This window comes from Oreochromis niloticus, linkage group LG4 (assembly GCF_001858045.2).
Source record: "Oreochromis niloticus isolate F11D_XX linkage group LG4, O_niloticus_UMD_NMBU, whole genome shotgun sequence".
Lineage (NCBI taxonomy): Eukaryota > Metazoa > Chordata > Actinopteri > Cichliformes > Cichlidae > Oreochromis > Oreochromis niloticus.
The window spans coordinates 2,745,645-2,764,025 of NC_031969.2; the positions used below are offsets into that span (position 1 = coordinate 2,745,645).

The 18,381-nt window shown below is 36.5% G+C and overlaps 1 long non-coding RNA gene across 1 annotated transcript; it reads left to right on the forward strand.

Moving 5' to 3' along the window:
• Nucleotides 1-223: 223 nt before the first annotated feature.
• Nucleotides 224-9,766, forward strand: LOC106098326 (uncharacterized). The gene is made up of 3 exons (XR_001224524.2): nucleotides 224-526; nucleotides 7,490-7,679; nucleotides 9,146-9,766. It is a non-coding gene; the product is annotated as an uncharacterized LOC106098326 (long non-coding RNA).
• Nucleotides 9,767-18,381: the final 8,615 nt, after the last annotated feature.

Consider the following 18,381-nt stretch of genomic DNA (forward strand, 5'->3'; position numbering starts at 1 on the left):
ATATAAGACAATTAATTCTGTAGATTTAAATAAATGTGGTTGTCATTGTAACAGGGCGGCCCTTAGCAGCTGGAAACACAGTGAGATGGACCAAGGCAAGTGTAGTGGAACAAAAGTTTTTATTTGCTATACAGCTCTCCTTACAACAATTAACTCATGAGCTTCTTCACAGCACAAATCCACCCTCTCTAATGACAACTGGCAGCCTTAAATATGTTCAGCTGTCACAGACTAACCCATTCTTCCACTCTTAGGTAAATTCTTAAATCCCAACCTTCCACCGAAGTATACAATATATCAATTAGAATAAATAAATACATAAATACATTTCACATTTTCATATTAATAAATAGTTCACACTTTAATGTTACACCAAACCCAATATTATAAAAACCCAGAAACCCCAAGCACAAAAAGATTGACCACACTGTCTTTACCAATGGTCTCTCCCGGAACCTTTACATGGTGTCTAGACCCCCGGGGAAACATTTGCCCAAACACCTTGAAGAGGACACAGGCAAGAAAGGTGAGTAATCATTATCTTACAAACACTTATTTGCACCACTTTTATTCCTAGATTTCACACAAACACATTTGCATTAGCTTTCCTTACTGGTAAACCTTAATCACAATCTGTATGCTCTAAAGTGCTATACAGATAATATAATATAAATAAATGTAGTAAGGGAGTCCTCTTCCTTACAGTCATTGAACAGATGAGTAGTTATGGAAGTTTTCACCACAAAAATGGTAAAATAAATTAATAAATATTTTGATTTTTTGAGAATATAATGTCCTCATCTAATAGTAAACCTTTAAAAGGTATAGGTACTGTAACTGTTTATTAGTTGTGTGTCTTTAAAAATTGCTGACCAAAATTGGCAAAATTACAGAAAAGTAGTAACAATGGAAATGCATATTCTATATTATTCTTAAGGCATTCACAGATTTAATGGGTTTAGCAAAATGTTAAATATGTCATAAAAATACAGTCAGGATCACTTAATATGATTTATCAGTAAGTAGAGACTGTTTCCTGATTTAACCCTGAAACCTGAATTTTTTTTTCAAATTTTATTTTTGAATAAGGAAATCAGGCCAGCCACTCTACAGTGAAATGTCAAGAGAAGTAGACTTTCAAACCTGTAGTGGGCGAAAGCAGACTTTACACAGAGAGGCCATTGTGGTTGCTGGGAGACATACAAGGGGATAATGTAAAAAAATTTATTTTTTGCAAGGGAAGATGAAGACTTTTACTCATATTTTTTGCCAGATATTTGAGAAAAAAGGGCCATTTACACTTTTGAAGTTCAACATATTCGCTTACTTTCAGTTACTTACCCTAACAATGAGAGTCACGATGAGTGGTCACATGAGGCTCGTTATCATTTCATCATTTCAAAAGTAAAACACAAAAGTTCTTTGTGTTTGCTTTGCAGATGAAATTCCAGCAGTGTAAAACAGATTTAACAGCAGATTAGAATCAGGTGTAATAAAATTTTATACATATTATAGATAGATATAAATAGAAAGTGCCTAAAACATGCTATGAATAACATAATGAGTTAAGCTGTGGTGCCTCCAGATTATTTTAAATCTAAAAACTATAAATATAAAAATACAAATATGAAAACTGTCATGGACTTCACCACGTTTAGCTCCTGTTGGTCTCTCATGCCATGATTCTCTGTTGCTCCTCTTCTCTGTGTGCTGCTGTTGTCTTTGCCTGTGGTTGAGACTCATTCTGGGTTCCCCTGTAATCACCCTATCTCCAATGAGTTTATCAAAGCCATTACTTAAGATAATGGCTGGCAGTCAGTCATTGGTGCATTGGTAAGGTATACAGTTAGTGAAACTGGTTCACTGTGTTGTTGTCTTGCTTCTATTTTCTGTGGATACTGCCCATTTGTCTCTTCTGCACAGATTCCTGGATTCCTTTCTCTGGTGTTGGGTGAGCCTAACCCGAGTTGAGAGAAGGAGTTTCTTGTGTATAACTTGATGTTTAGACTCTTTTCCTCCATGGATTCTTGGATCACTGTTTCCCTCCTTTTGCAGTGTGTTGTTGTTGACTTCACTGGAAATAAAACTGAACTTTGAGTTTCCAAGTCCAGCATTTGAATCCAGCTGGCCTATATTGGCTATGACAAAAACTCAGTTATAGGCTTAGTTTACGTACAAATTTAATATGAAGGACAGTCTGGGTGTCCTTTTTTAGGATCATATATGTCAACATTTATAGAACAACTGTTGTGAAATCATTTGCTGTAGACAGAAAAAAATTCAAGCAACAAAATGTCTGAGAATTTATATTTATTACCAATGCTCATCGCGGAAATACAAATACAGAAATCAAAGAGATTCTTCAGGAATGGTGATGCTATTTTTCAAACTTGTGCACCCACTTCTTGTTTTTAAAGTCATTAAGATATATGCTGTTCAATCACTGAAGTTTGGAGCCACATCTGATTTCTATATATTTAGTAGGATAATGAGAACTAGTTGGGGTGAGAGGTGCAAATATAAATGAAAGTAGATTATATAGTATAACAACTAACTTTTTGAACAAGATTTTAGGTTAATATTTGGAATGACTGTGTGTATTTATTGATCTAGAGCCTGAGCTTTTTTAGGTAAGCTTTATTGTCATTTCTTTAAGTTGCTTCTCCAGAACTATTGGTTTTCTTCTTTGTACGCTGGCTGCCTTTTGTTCTGTTCGCTGTCTGCTTTGTTAGTGATGAGAATGATAGTGTTCCATTTTTTGGTTTTCTATTCAGCTAATTTTACAGCACTGGCAGTATGTTTGGGATGATTATCATGCTAAGAAATGAACCTGTGCCAAGCAGCCATTTCTTAGATGGCATTGCATGGTGTATCAAAATCTGATGGCACTTTTCGACATTCATAATACAATTGCGTTTTACAAGATTCCCAACACTATTTAAATACAGCCTCAAACCAGCTTTATCTCCATTTCTCTGCCTTAAGAATGGGTTCTTGACATCATCCCTTCCAGGTCCTTGGTCATTCTTTGCTGGATTGTTTTCCCTGTTTCTTTAGGACAATGACATGCACATACTTGTGCACATGATGTAGCACATAATGCTGTAGATGTGCCAGCACAGTTTGACAGCAACGGAGCTGTGAGATAGATGGATATATATATACAGAGAGAAAATGTTTATATGAGGAGAAAAACAAGTCTTGCCTTGGCAAGACTTGCTTCAAGTAACCACTGTATGTCTGTGTTTGCAGTAGCAAAAAGGTATATTTTAAGCTGATGATAGAGTGATTAATATCCATGAATTCTGAAAGTTGTATTTTATTGTTTGTATGAATTATTGGCAATTCTGTAAGTTTTGATGAATTGTTCTACATAACACTGCATTTAATCATTAGTTATTATTAATCTCTGGCTCTCTTACACAGTGTGGTTTTGTTCTGTCTTCTTCCCCTCACCCCCAACTGTTGTGGCAGATGGCTGCACCTCCCTGAGCCTTGTTCTGCCAGAGGTTTCTTCCTGTTAAAATTTTGTTTTTCCTTCCCATTATCGTCAGTTACTTGCTCTTAATGTTTTGATTGGTGGAGTCTTTTTGTAGGGTTCTAAAAAACACATCTACAAAATCTGTGGACAATAAATGCTGATATTTCTTTTTTTCAAAAAGATATGCCAGCATTTACTGAAGTGTGTGTGTGTGGGGCGGGGGGGGTGTTGTTTGTGTGTATCATGTTTCCAGCTTAAAAGAAGACCCATGCTGCTACACAAGCTTAGAGGACTGCACACTTGTATTCGGTGGGGAAATTCCACTACGAGCTGCAACAGTAATTGGATGCAGCTTGACAGTCAAGGCGACTTTGCCTCAGTCTCCTGCCCGCTTATAAGCGGTGAAACACGATTGGTTCTTGATTGAAGCGACCGTGAAATATGAACATGTCGCAAAAATATTTAATGAGGCCTGCAGATTAGTTAATAATATATAAGAAAACGACGTCAGAACTTCCGAGCGCCTTGGGCGTGGTATGCCCGAAACTGTCATTGGCTGCCTAATATAAACCCTTTGTATGCCTCTCCCTCTGAAATCCTTCCTTAGCTGAAGGTTTGTGTGCAATGGACGACCGTCCTCGGCCCTCGTCATAGCCACCTCGGAAATCAAATCACCGGTGCTCTCTAGCAATCCATCTTCAATATCCGTTACGATAAAGTTTCTAGATTGTGCATAAAGATGACGAGCCTGTATCAATGGCAGGAGAGCGCTACAAGGTCCCGGTAAAACCCGTGCCGTCGGGTGAGATCATGACAGGATTAACAAGTTAAAGATCCCTGGGGAAAAAGGTTTGGTGGACCCTAGCCAATTTGTTTAGACTACCAATCTTTCTCTTTCTGATTAGAGCAACCTGGCGTTTTCATTTAGATCCAACGAAAGTTTCAGGTCATAAATCTCTGCGACTGTGAAGTGATGAAGACAACCTCCGGAGCAGCTTGCAGTCAACTTCACAAGAATTTTAAAGTTAAATGCAATGTTTTCATACTGAACTGGTTGATCAGAAATGTCAGTTTTCTTAAAATTTGGACATTGCTTTTTTTGCTTTGTCCCTTTTTTAAGCTATTCTCTGTCGTGCCTGTTTGATCCATCTTGGGAGTTTGTGTGTGAGTTTCTCTCGCTCTCCATATATGTGTGTGTAATGTGTGTATGTATGTGTGTAATGTGTGTATGTATGTGTATATAATGTGTGTATATAATGTGTATATATATATATATAATGTGTGTATGTATGTGTATATGTGTGTGTATAAATAAATGAATATATACACAGCTTTGTTTGTTTTTTGGGATGAGCTTTGGTCGGATGGGCTATAGTAGGATATTTACCTTTTTTTTTTTTTTTTTTTTTTTTTTTTTTTTTCCGTATACCATCAAGAGATCCCATGGCGCCCTCATCTGCCCACATTACTCGCGAGGCAAACCGGCAGCTCAGGTAGTCACCCGACACATTCCCCGTCAAGGAGCCTGCTGCTCATCATGCATTGTTCTCATATTTGCCGCGGGTCCGGCTTGTGGTCCGCTCCAGGAGTGTGACTTGGGTATCTAAAACTACAACCAGAGAGGTCCTCCTTCACTACAAACGCAGACCTTTACTTCCAGTGAGAATGTATGACTGCTACAGACGACGGCTGCTTAATTACATTAGAGAAGAGGAAGGTGGACGAGGAGTGGAGAACGGATATAACATAAAGAAATAACATGTCATTCTGTTCTGGTCCAATTTAGCCTTAGAAAAAGCAGTATCGCTGGATGGGACAGCCTGGTGGGGGCAGCATGGTGGGGGGGACAGCGGCCCAAAAAAACAAGGTATGGAAGAGTGAACGTGTCGGATCGAGAGAAATTAGAAATGAGAAAACTGAAAAAAAAAAAAAATAGAAAAGATTTAGATAATGAATAGACGTAGCAGAAGAAGGGTGGGGATACATCAATTCAGAGAGAGGAGGGCACTCGGGAAGGTGTGCTAAATAGAAACAAACGGGGTGTAGCTAAGGGCTCTCTGGCGGGTAGGTGGCACTCTAACTTCCGTGTCGCTTGGCTGGCTGGTTGTTATGAGAGAATAACTTAAAAAGACTAACTTATATAATATACGTATATTATAACTTATTTCCCCCCACTACTTTTCTCCCTCAAATGGATATATTGCTTCTTTAGAATTTAATTACTCACTTCCCGCATACAGCTGGCCACCAGGAAGGCAACAATGCAATGCCATCAGATTTAACAAACGGCTGGTTGTAGCTCGCGAGGTTGCTGGTTCGATCTCTACCTGCTCCAGTCTGGATGCCACGTATCCAGGATCCTAACCCTGCTCTCGGATGCATCAACTGGAGTGTGAATGTGTCTGAATGTTAAATAGAAAAGCACTTATGACTAGAAAAAAGTGTTTAAGGGTGAATTTTGCATAATTATAGCACTTTGAGCGCTCAGGTAGAGTAGTAAAAACCATATAAGACCCAGTCCATAACAAGTAAAATGAAGGGGGAAAAAAAGTATAATATAATAATATAAAAGTCCTGTGAACCAAAACGCACTCTCTCGTTGTCTCTTGTTAACGGTTTTTAAATTTTACTAATTCAGGAAGTAGATTCTTCTTTTTCAAGGAATCGATAAATGATTCATTTTTATTTATTATTTTTAGCTTCTAACACATCTACTGTACTTCTTGGAGGGTACAGGAGAGCAGTATGTCGCTACAGAAGTCATCAGTATTTTTTGACCATACAACTTTTCCACAAACTTTACTCTAAAAGTCTAAAAGAGATGTCTTGCAGAAATCGCGGAATGGAGGGGACATTATTGTGAATTATCACTGTTTAAACCAGAGGTTTCCCACACTGTGACCAGTGTGCATCCAGGTGGCCAGTACCACAGAAAGCGAATGCTAAAGTGTTTTCTGCCATTTATACTTATGATCTATACTGATGGGTATCGATCAGTGACTGTAAAACAGCTGGAACACCCTGTAGCCTAATAATGCAACACGTTCTCACTCCCCAGGCGTAATATTTTACGCTAGGTGACAAAGTCAACATGTTACGCTTCTGGGCACCCAACACGTTCCTAAATGACGAGATCGGAAAAATAAGGAAACATGAGAACCGTTTGGAATCAGTCCACACATGTTCGTTCATTTTCCTCAAATCGCTTAAGTCTGATACTAACAGCCATAATAACTGAACCATATATTTTGTATTTAAGTTTTTATTTAGTTCTTATGCCGCGACAAGCGTTGTTTTGGTAAGTACGACTGTCGAGCCAAATAACATCTGTAACATTAGATAAACTGACGTTACTATAAAATTATACCCTGTTATTCCGGTTAAATTGTGATGGTATCTTAGGCTGATGCGTTTGGCATCACCAGTGTCAGAACACTGAATAATGTGCTGAGTTGTTAGTAGTAGTAGTAGTAGTAGTAGTATTAACTCAAAGTTCTTCCCAGAGTTTCTCCTCCCTGTTTGGTAGAATAACACTGTACTCTATTACAGAAGACTTTAATTGTCGTCAAATGTCATACAAAGTAAATATTTTAGATTTTAACTTTTTGATTTTGTTTACCCCATGTACTGTATTACAACCGCTACTAGTACTGATACTAAAACTACTAGTAGTATGAATAATGATAATAATGTATTATTTCATATTTTCTTACCTTGTTTCGACTGTGTCTAGAAAGGTTTTGGTCGAATAATAAATATAGTGATACAAGGATACACAGTTGCCCTTTTTATCTTTATTTCTTATCTGTTTATATTTATTCAAATTCATCAGAAAATGTGGTATGGAAAACAAAAAGGAATGTTTACTCCAGTTATACATTAAATGATGAATGGTATTTCTTTCAAAGTCACTACATTATATTTCCTGCTTCTGAAAGCTGTATTGTAGTAGTATTAATTAAAAAAGATTAATACATTAACATGTGCCCGATGTGTGTCGCCTTTAAGTCTTCTCCAGATGAGCCCTCTGGTTGTTGGCATGACCTGAGTGGGGGAAAAAGCGTTGTCCTGACACCGATCAAGTGGAGCTGGAGAACTTGTTTTACCAGTGCCTGACTCGACAGCGCCGCCTCATGGAAATTAACATAAACATCGACCTACCAGCCAGGCGACGATGAACCAGAACCTGAGAATTCAGGTAGCATAGCATAACTGGAGCTGCAGTTTTGTTTCAGGTCTGATGGACTGTTGGAGAAGAGCTTGCAAATCTCGAAGCTGTGAAACTAATGAAGACAGGGAACGTGTGAACTGTCCTCTTTGTATACATATGTGCATATACATTATGTACATATGCTGTTTTTGCCTGCATATATGGTCAATGAATATGAATCGTATTTTTTCCCAGGATGCATGCAACCACTCCCCAGTGTAGTGTAGAACTAAAATGCACTATTGATATTTTTTTTTTTTCACAAACTACAGGTGAGTGCGTCTAACTGAACCCGAGGGTGTCTTTTCTTTAGATTTTAGATTGTATTAGTTTTGTTTTATTTTTTTTTGTCTAGCTTACCGTTTTGTTACCTAACATTTAATAGAAAACTCATGCCTCACATGTAAGGTCCTTAAGTTATATATTTAATGTAGATTAGATGAATATGTGAAAAATATACTAGAATCAGTTATGAAGCACATAAATCCTATATTTAGATACATACAGATTTCTGATCATTGTTTTATTCCGTTGCATTAGCACTGTTTTTTAAGAACAGTTTCTCTAAATCTGCTTTGTTGGTTCCATGGCTGAAGCTTGTACCTTTTCTTTCCTTTTTTTTTCCTCCTTTTTAAAAAAAAAAAAAAAAAAAAAAAAAAAAAAAAAAAGGGACAGTTTTCCAGATGTAGTGTGTTATTTTAGAATGGAAAGTTTAAAGAATCTACACTGTTTTCAGATTTTTAATTTTCAATTTTCCCTTATATAGGAAGTATTATTTTTAACATGCATCACTTGACGTTTCCCATTATTTTAGTTTAATTACACTTAAGATAATAATAGTCTTAATAGTATTTGTTTTGTTAAAAGTTGTGTTTAGATACAAGTTTTGTTGTGAAAGCTTAAAGCCATAAACCAGATTAGTGGCCTGTTAAATGGTTAAAGTCTAGTTTGGCTTTGTTAAAAAATAAAGTAATTTTAGCCTGTCATTCTAAAGAATTAAGTTAAAATCACAGCTGACTTATATAAATTCTACAAGACAAGCTGAGTAAGTAAATACAAACAACGGCAGTTTGATCTGCATTTCTTGAAAGATCATATTCCACAAATTTAGTTTACAGGGTCCACACTGTCTACACTGTATATAGTGAAGTCTGCAAGTTTTTGAACAGTGAAATTTGTTTTGTGCCTAATTTATTCTGCAGATCACCAGGATGAAAAGTTATTGGCCGTGTTTCCATAGCCCTTTTTAAAAATATGATTTCATGACATTATTGTGTCAGGTGGTGGTCAGGGGTATCCAGACTGACAAGCGGGACATTGAATGTCACCTTTCCGGTGGGGAGAGAGCCTGAGATTGTCTAAATCGGCGTCTGTTCTATAGCAAATGAAAAAAAAAAATGTTTTAAGAAAGCAAATAAGTTGGTGTTCTAAAGAATATGATTGTTTGCTTGCAGGACACCAGGAGAGATGAGTCCTCCATCACAGATGGTGTGGTCAGTGAGGATGGTCACCTGCGGGTTCAAGGTCATTGCATTTCCAACCCACATCCACTTCCACTGTACTTAAGGGAAGTTGGGACAATGTTAAAGACTTTCTTCTGCACTTACATTAGGATCACCTAAATCCATGACGGTCATTCAGGCAGTAATACCAGGACCACAAGCCATCATTAAAATATTACAACATACAACCTTCTGTGTTTGAATGCAAAACAAATATGTTGTTTGATCTAGAGACTGCACTTGTGGCTGAACAATAAATACATTTTATTTTGATTATATAAGAAATGTAACTTGCAATACAAAGTAATCGGGAGTATAAACATAGTTTCACAATAATTAAATCTGAGACTTTGTTAATAACCTTATACTGAAACAATGATGGCAATGTAATTGTTTGTTGTTCAGTAGAACAGTGTCCAGTATGTTGGCTGATATGCGTTTTTGCATTTGAAAATAAAAGTTGGGCTGATTTTAACACCACAAGAAGTGTTAATTAGTCTTTTTGAATCATACTTACATTTATATAACAATGAATATAAGTGTTGTACTAGAAATTTCAAGGATGATAAAACATAATGTGATTTTTTTTTTTTTTTTTTTAAAGTTACCACAAATTGTTTTTAATTTAGTAGAACTTGAAATGTTTATCAGTGGGTAAACAATTAATATTGCACAGTCAGAAATATCGAGTTGTTCTTAGTACTTGAAATGAATAAGTTGTCCTAATGCAGTTATCTTAAGTAGGCTTTACTTAGTTTTTTTTGAGGCAACGAGTTTGCATAGTTTTTTTTTTTTTAAAGTTCTGGGAACTTAAGAGGTTGTACAGTGTACACACATATACATACATAGAGAAAAGAGGGGCTGTTGGTAGACAGATGGCTGCCATTTGTTTGTTGCGGTTTTCTCTGTATTGTAGATGAATTGAACTGAATTATTATGATCTATGTTGGGAGCTGTATTGAAATGTAATTTTAAAATGGATTTTTAAAAAATGCAATAAAATAAAGAGTTGGGCAGGTTATTCACTAAGCATCTTAAAACACTGTTTGACATCATAACTTCAAATTTTGTTGAAGAAGAAAGAATGTGTTTTAAGAAAAAAAGACTTTTAACTAATATTGGTAAATATTATTAAGCACCCAAATAGCTGAGCATGAGTGGTGATCACAGTGTTTACATAAAACACACATCATCTACAATAAGAGCACAGCTTGGCAGTAATTGTACAAGTTTTTGTGTTAACTGCTCTGAGTACATATGTAATGTCTATAAAATAACAGAACAAGATATTGCAGTTTACAAATGTAACAAATATTTAACATGAATTGTAGTTTTTTTTGTTTTTTGAAATGTTTTTTTTTATTCATCTGTTTTTTATCCATTAAATTATTACAGTCGAAGTAGAGATTAACATAGCATCAGACTAGTGATGTCATCATCAGTATTACTGTTAATGGTAAAAAAATGTATTGTTAGCAACGTGGTTTGTTCCACAAGGACTGTATTTAAGTCTTTCATAAGACAACTTCAGGATGACATCATGTTCAAGTAGCATTTTCACTATAACTGGCGAGCTCCAGGAATAGTGGTCTCTTCATAGATACTAAAAAAGTATTTGTCCTGTTTCCTGACTTATCTGGGTTAAGGGTTTAAGACAGATGGTAGAAGGTAAGGTCAAGTATAAAATATTACCTTACAGTAAATATCCAATCTGCTTCGCCAGTTGGGATTTTTATTATTTTATTATTATTATAAATTATGTTTATTATAATAAAAAATTGATGGAGATTGGAACATGTTAAAACATAATAGAATAGTGGCAGTCAAAAGTGGATGCACTTTCCTCAACATAAAGATTACCCTGTTTCATTACAGGCTAAATCTGACACCCTGGGTCACATTATTTTGCATGAGAAGCAATCCACAAGACTCCAGTGTGGAGCTTTAATCAGAAACACATGCTGTTGCAACAACCAGCGCCCATTTGTTTTTTAGGAGAAGAGAGGAGAGGAGAGGAGGAAAAGAAAAGACACTGAGGAAAGGAAAATACTCACTGGGAAAATATGGTAAACATGGAGTGCAGGGTAAGAAGGGTGGAGAAACAGAAGGAAGTAAACATGAGCTTACTAAAGGAGACAGTAAGGACTGTTCCCCCGCTGCAGGTCTGCAGGCGCCATGTTGAGACAGCAACATTTGTGTCCCAGCACATCGTCTCAAGCTTCATATCTGCTCTGACTCCCTCCCTGCTCATCTATGTATCTCTTTCCTTTTCCTCTCTCTCTTTCCCACTTTTGACGTTTTACCAAGGGGTAATTGGCCATCTTGTTTATTTGTGGCTAGAGAAAGTAGAGGCGGCAGCTGTACACGTTGTGTATATTATGGTAGAGTATTGTCTTATGGTGGCTGAATTGCCTTTTATTGTCTATTGGTGGTCAACAAAAGATACCCAAAAGGAAGGTTTCTACCCTATGGAATGTCTGCTTTGTTATCCTTCCTGTCTGTAGCATTCTCTTTTAATACCCTCATGTCAGATTTTCTGAGTCTGAACTGAAACTTTTTGTCTGTGTATGCTTTTTTTTTACAGGCATTCTAGTCTACAAAACCATCCCTAGACATGATTTCAAATTTCTTTTCATATCGGAGTCACAGCTGGATATTCATTAAGCCAAGCAGCAACCTGGTCTGAATGGATTTTACTTGTTAGATATGATTTATGGCAGCAGGCTGACCTCCTGCTGCTGGATTTAACCACACACAATCCAGTGATTTGATCAAAACCAGAGAAAGGCAATACTCTAAGGCCTGAACCTTTCCCCCAAAAAACCCTAAGCGGCTTATTATACTTGCGTGACAGCTAAAATACTGTCAATTAACATGGATTTACATTCTGAACAAAGTCATACAAAAGCATGCTGTCGCATGTTGCATGCTTGCCCAGAACAGATGTCTGTAAAGTTGACACATTGGATATTGCAAGTAAACATAGCGAGATATTAAAGAATTTTTTTTCTTATTTTCTTCTTTATTTTATTTTTTGTTGCTGGTGTGACCATCGGTTCTTCTAGTATTATAATATTGTAATATGAAATTTGTTTGAGTGGAGCCAGTGTCAGACTCAAGAAGGACTCGGACTCGTGTGAGTTGACAGTTTAGGTTGATATGAAGCACAAAAATAAAGCTAATTTTTAATTTTGGCACATTTCAATCCTGCCTGAGTCACACCAGCTGCATGCCACCAGCCCGAAAAGAGGCGTAAACCAAGCACATCCCAGCACTAGTTGTAGCTGCTGTTTATTGTGTGCTGGTAAAAAAAACCAAACAGAAAAAAAGTACTTTGTCCTGTCCCATTAAACAAACAGTCTATTGGATAAAATGATTGTAAATACGAGCCTTCTTTATGTGGTATTGCTGTGGTGTAATGGAATCACCCATCATCCCATTTGGTGATTATGTTCTACCACAAAAAAGTAAAAAAAAAATAATGAAAAAGTGGATTTTGTGAAAATGATGGAAATAGCTGTCAATACATACTTCAAGGAGAGACAGAAACACAGCATGATGCATGAGAGTGGACCACATTTTGCATTTATGCAGAAAGTGCAATCTGAAAAAGATATGAGACTGTAGTTGCAGGGGCAAATGTAGCTTTAAGGAATTAAGGAGAATGTGGACCCATGTGCAGAAGTGCAGCTATATTTAACAAACAAAAATATAATCTCAACTGAGGCTGAGACTTCTAGAAAAAAACAGAGCCCAATAAGCAAAGTAGTAACATGGAGAAAACCAACAGGGAAAACATGCAGAAACAGATCAGCAGGCAATCAGAGTAACAGAACAAGAACAGACTAACAAAGGATTCCGATAGATCGGAGGCTAATCCGGCAAAAGCAACATGGGTGGGGCAAAATAGTGAAAAAGTTGAAACTAATCAGATTAACAAAATAGGGGAAGCAATACGAAATACAACAGAAATGAGTCAAGAGGTTAACAAAATAAAACAGGATGTAACTAAACACAGAGACATTGACAGACAAAGTTGATACAAGTAGGGAAAGACTAAGAAAAAATAGGAAAAGACTAAACCAAATATGTTGAAGCAGAATATTAAGTGAGCCAAAGAACTTAATGCTCAAGATACCTAGGCAAGTGTCAACCAATAATAAGCAAACTAAGAACCAAATGGAGAATAAAATGATAAAGAAGAATTCAAAAGTCCACAAACTGAGTCCAAAACCTAAAACCATGAGAGCAGCTCGATAGCATTGCACAGTGATCTGTAGGATGACTTTGGAAATGAAGAAAAGGAAGTGAGTGAAGGCACAGGCAAGGATTAAGTGGTGGAAGCAGAAGAAGGAAAAATGTTGCACAGAGTTCAGACAGGAGTTGAAACAGGCTCTCGGTGGTGGGGTGACTGGGAAACTGCCAAGAAGGTATTTGGTGTGCCATCTGGATACAGGAAAGAGAACAAGGAGACTTGGTGAAATGAGGAGGTACAGGAAAATACTCAAAGGAAGAACAAAGAAAAAATGGGACAGTCAAGGAGATAAAGAAAGTAGACAAGAGTACTCTGAGGCAAGGCATACAGAAAAGCGATGGGTGGCAAAGGAAAGCGATTATAGTGATTTGTATATGAGGCTGGATACTAAAGAAGAAGAAGAGGACTTTCATAGGTTAACTAGACAGAGACCAGGCTGGAAAGGATGTGCAGCAGTGTTAGAGTGATAGAGAGGATAGAGATGGAAATATACTAATGAATGAATAGAGCATGCTGAGAAGATGGACAGAGTTCTTTGAGAATGTGATAAATGTGGAAAATGAGAGAGAGAGAGAGAGAGAGAGAGGACAGATAGAGGACAGTATTTAATCACAAAGAGCAGAGGATTAGTGAGGAGGAAGTGAGGACAGCTATGAAGAGAATGCGGAGTGGGAATACCTGTGGAAAGGCTGCAGACATTTAAACTAGCCTTTGGGTTGGTTTGGGGAAGTGTAAGAAAGTTGATGAGCCATATTATGAAGCTATGGCAAAGAGTTCTTCAAGCTAGATTCAGGGGAGAAGAGCTGATCAATGAACAGCAGTGGGTGCACATATTCAATTTTCCTTTTTCCAGGCAGCGAATGTTTGCTTTGAGAGCGCTGATGCTTTGAGAGGGCAGTATGAAGAAGGTCAGAAGGAGTTGCACTGTAGCTCAGGCAGTAGAGCAGGTCATCTACTGATCGGAAGGTTGGTGGTTTGATTCTTGGCTTCCCCTTGGGCAAGATACTAACCCCAAATTGCTCTCCGATGCATCCATCAAAGTATGAGTGTGTGTGAATGTTAGTTAGAAAGCACTAAGAAAATGTGATTGTGTGAATGGGTGAATGCACAAGTTGTATAAAGCGCTTTGAGTGCTCAGAAGAGTAGAAAAGCGCTACCATTTACCATTCACTGTGTCTATGTGGATCTAGAGAAAGCATGTGATAGCCCAAGAGTAGAACTGTGATACTGCACGAGGAGTAGCAGAGAAGTAAAGATTATGCAGAACCTGCATAAGGGCAGCGAGATAGTTGTGTTGTAGGAGTGAGAGATGTGTTCATGGGATGGGATTACATAAGGGATAGGATCTCAGTCACTTTCTGTTTGTCATGGTGATGTATCAAAATCAGAGTCTGTGGACTCTGATTTTTGCAGATGACATTGTGATCTCAAGACAATAAGAGTGAAAGTCAGTAGAAGCAATGTGTGTGTGCATGAGAGGGAGACAGATGGAGAGGTGAGACCAATAAGTACAGGTAGTGAAGGTAAATGAGTTTAAATACCTTGATTTAACCATCCAAAGCAATGGGTAGAGCACAAGAGAGGTGAAAAAGTGTAGGCAGATTGGTGGAAACGGGTTTCAGAGGAGATCTGTGACAGAAAGATACCAGCAAGGGTGAAAGGAAAGGTCCTGTATGGTTTGGATATGGTAGCACTAAAAAAACGACAGAAGGCTGAAGTGGAGGTGGCAATATCTGAAATGCAAACATTTTCATTGGGAGTGACCAGGATGGACAGAAGAAATTAATTATGAATATGTCAGAGGAACAGGTCAGACTGAGCAGTTTAGAGACACATTTTTAGAGGTGAGTTTGAGATGGTTTGGACATGTGCAATTAATATGAAGCTGCTAGAAAAGAGGAAGGGATTCGGGGATGCAATGAAGGAGGACATGCAGAAACATATAACTTAATGTGAATCATAAAACATCTCCAGAGCAATGTGCATCCCTTCAGAGTGAGTCTTGAAATATGAAAAAATATGCATATATTTATGCATTCTATTTATTTTTTTGACTAAGAAATTCATGGTAAAAAGTATTTTACATATTTTTCTTTGCATTATTATGTATTATTTTCGTTTAATTTTATTAGTGTGTGCTAAAATATGCGACTACACAGGGCGGTTTTATTTAGTCATTTATTTCCACATTTTAACTAGCCAATACTCACAAATTACAGATCCTGATTTAATTTTGTGGTGAGAGAAACCATTGAAAAATTGATTCTTTAATAGTTTTTTGAGATATTCATGATCAAACATTGTCTAGGATTTCAATACTGCTGGTAAAAATGTCCTCTGAGGCCATGTATAGTAGAACAAATGTTAGCAAGAGCATGCATTTAAGTAAGCTTTATAAATCTCTATTCTCAATACAAGAATGGTTGTAGGTATTGATGGTACCAAATCATGAATTACTACGCCAGGCAAAAAATAAAATAAATAAAATTCTTGCTTTTATATTGTGCACCCACCTTAACAGACCCATAATGTTTGTCTCCTGTAAATTTTTAAGATACTATAATTACATCAGCAGATCGACTATCATCCCTGCATAGAGCAACGCAGTGCCTGAACGTAAAAGATTTCGTGGACTTATCAACAAGGCTGATGGTTTTTATCCCTATTTGAGTCAAATGATACAAAATGTATCATCAGCAGCTGTATTGTAGTTAAGATGTTTCCAGACATTACTTCGCCGTGAGCCCATCCAGCATAACGATATGTTTCTACTTTTTTCCTGCTGCTTAACTAATGATTAATACTGACTTCACTGTGCCTGTAGCTTAGGAGGGAGAGCGGTCATCTTGTAATCCTAACGTTGCTGGTTTGTATGCAAGACATGGGCACGATACTAACTCCAAGTTGGTCCGATGCATCTATCAGTGTTAGATAGAAAGATTTAAGCATAGAAAAACGCTTGTGTGAATAGGTGAATGAGGGGTTATGTATAAGACGTATTAAATCCTTTGGAAACCTCCTTAAGCTTTTCAGCTGAGAAATATAATGATCTACGAGGTTCAGCCACGTGGTCGTTGTTAAAATATATAGATCGCATCAGTCACACAGGTTATGATACTCATCAGGTTTTATTGTAACGTAACAACCGTTACCTTTAATAAGAATATAAAGCCTAAATGAGCAATTGTAAATCACATGAGTAAGTGTTAACGATTTCTTTTAATTATTTATTATTATCTTATTTTATTTTTTAGACTTATTATTACACCGCTATTACTGGGGTTATAAACGCTGACGTCCACTGTAAATATGACTTTATTACATGGCAGTTATTTTACCAGAAGCATGTATCAGTGTTAATCTCGGAGTTTAATTTTTGCAGTATCTGTTATCACATTTGGGATTTTTTTTTCCTTTAGTTTCAGAATTAACACTGAAACAGTCTGTTCCCGTGGTTTTGTACTCAGCGTTCATAATATATGAGTTGTTCTTGATTTTTAGAAATAATTCAAAAACATATGAATTATATTACATTAAAATATTAATGTGACCACGTGATGCATGCCTATTTTAACAGACTACTTCTACAAACAAAATAGAAAATGCAGTTTGATATCAGAAAGAACTGTTCCAAAGCCAGGCAAACAAAACGACAGACAAAAGAGGAAACGATGTCTCTATGTGTGTTAACTCATTATGCATATTCCATGAAAAATGTTATTATGTTTCTTTTAATGCAAAGGAGAATACTTGAGACCCTCACTCTATTTCAGAAGATAAATGTTAGTGCCTATTTTGCGCTCCTTTCAAAACGTTTCCGCCGTTTAGGAAGAAAAGAACAGCGGATGAAGAAAAATTGCCAGTATGTGGGGAAATTAAATATCTAAATACTAAAAGTTCATGAGACAGAATGTTGAGACCCCTTTTCCCCAGGGAAACTAACCGACTGAACAATTAACCGACTGATTCTGTATTAAATTAAATACAAATATCACAGGGAGTAGTTGATCGGGGTTTTTTAAATTTCAGATCAAAGGGCCAATGAATATATTTTATCTAATTAAAAATAATAAAAAAAAAATTGAAAAGCAATTAAAAAAATATTATTTACTTTTAAAAAAAGAAAAGAAAAAAAATCTCTCCAAACCTTTTCTCTAATATTAAATGTCTGCATAATGACATTTTAGCTGGGTTAATGCTACATCTACATATTATTGTTTTTTGTTTTGGTTTGTTTTGTGACAAAATAATTTAGAAAATTGTTAAGTTCATGTTATTTTTCTTACCCCACCGACTACATTTATTTAATTTTAACTTGATTGTGATTAACAGTCAAAATACTTTTAGCTTTAGATCTAATTTGTCATTGGTTACAATATGATGGTGGAGCGTTCGCTGTGGGAAAAACAAACTAGGTTTACTTAAAAATATTCACTTTAGTATATCAGACACACTGCGATCATTTTCTTTGCAATTTCAATATCTGAAAATACAGAAATGCATGAAGTAAAGCCATCTTCATCATGCATTTAAATTGCTTTCTTACACTTTATTTTTTAATTGACTCAGCCTGCTTCATTCTCACTAAATGACTCCTGCGATTGATTTTAATATAATATTTAAATGTTAAATTATATGCCAGAAAACAGAAAATGGGAGATATTGGAAATGGATTTAGTGCAATGTAAATGCATGTAAACAAAAAAGGGTTAGGGGGAAAAGCCCAATTAGTTTGGTTACGGCTTCAGCTTTAAGCAGAATCATCGGAAGAACTTTTTTTTCTGTAAAGTTGCCATTAAAGCTCGGTACTTTGACTAAAACGAAGATAAAAACATAAAGATTGAACAGACGAGGCTGAATTCTGCACATGTACTTCATTATTCTCAGTTTTGGCAGTGGAATTGTGTTTTTTTGGTCACCGACGTCTTCCCAG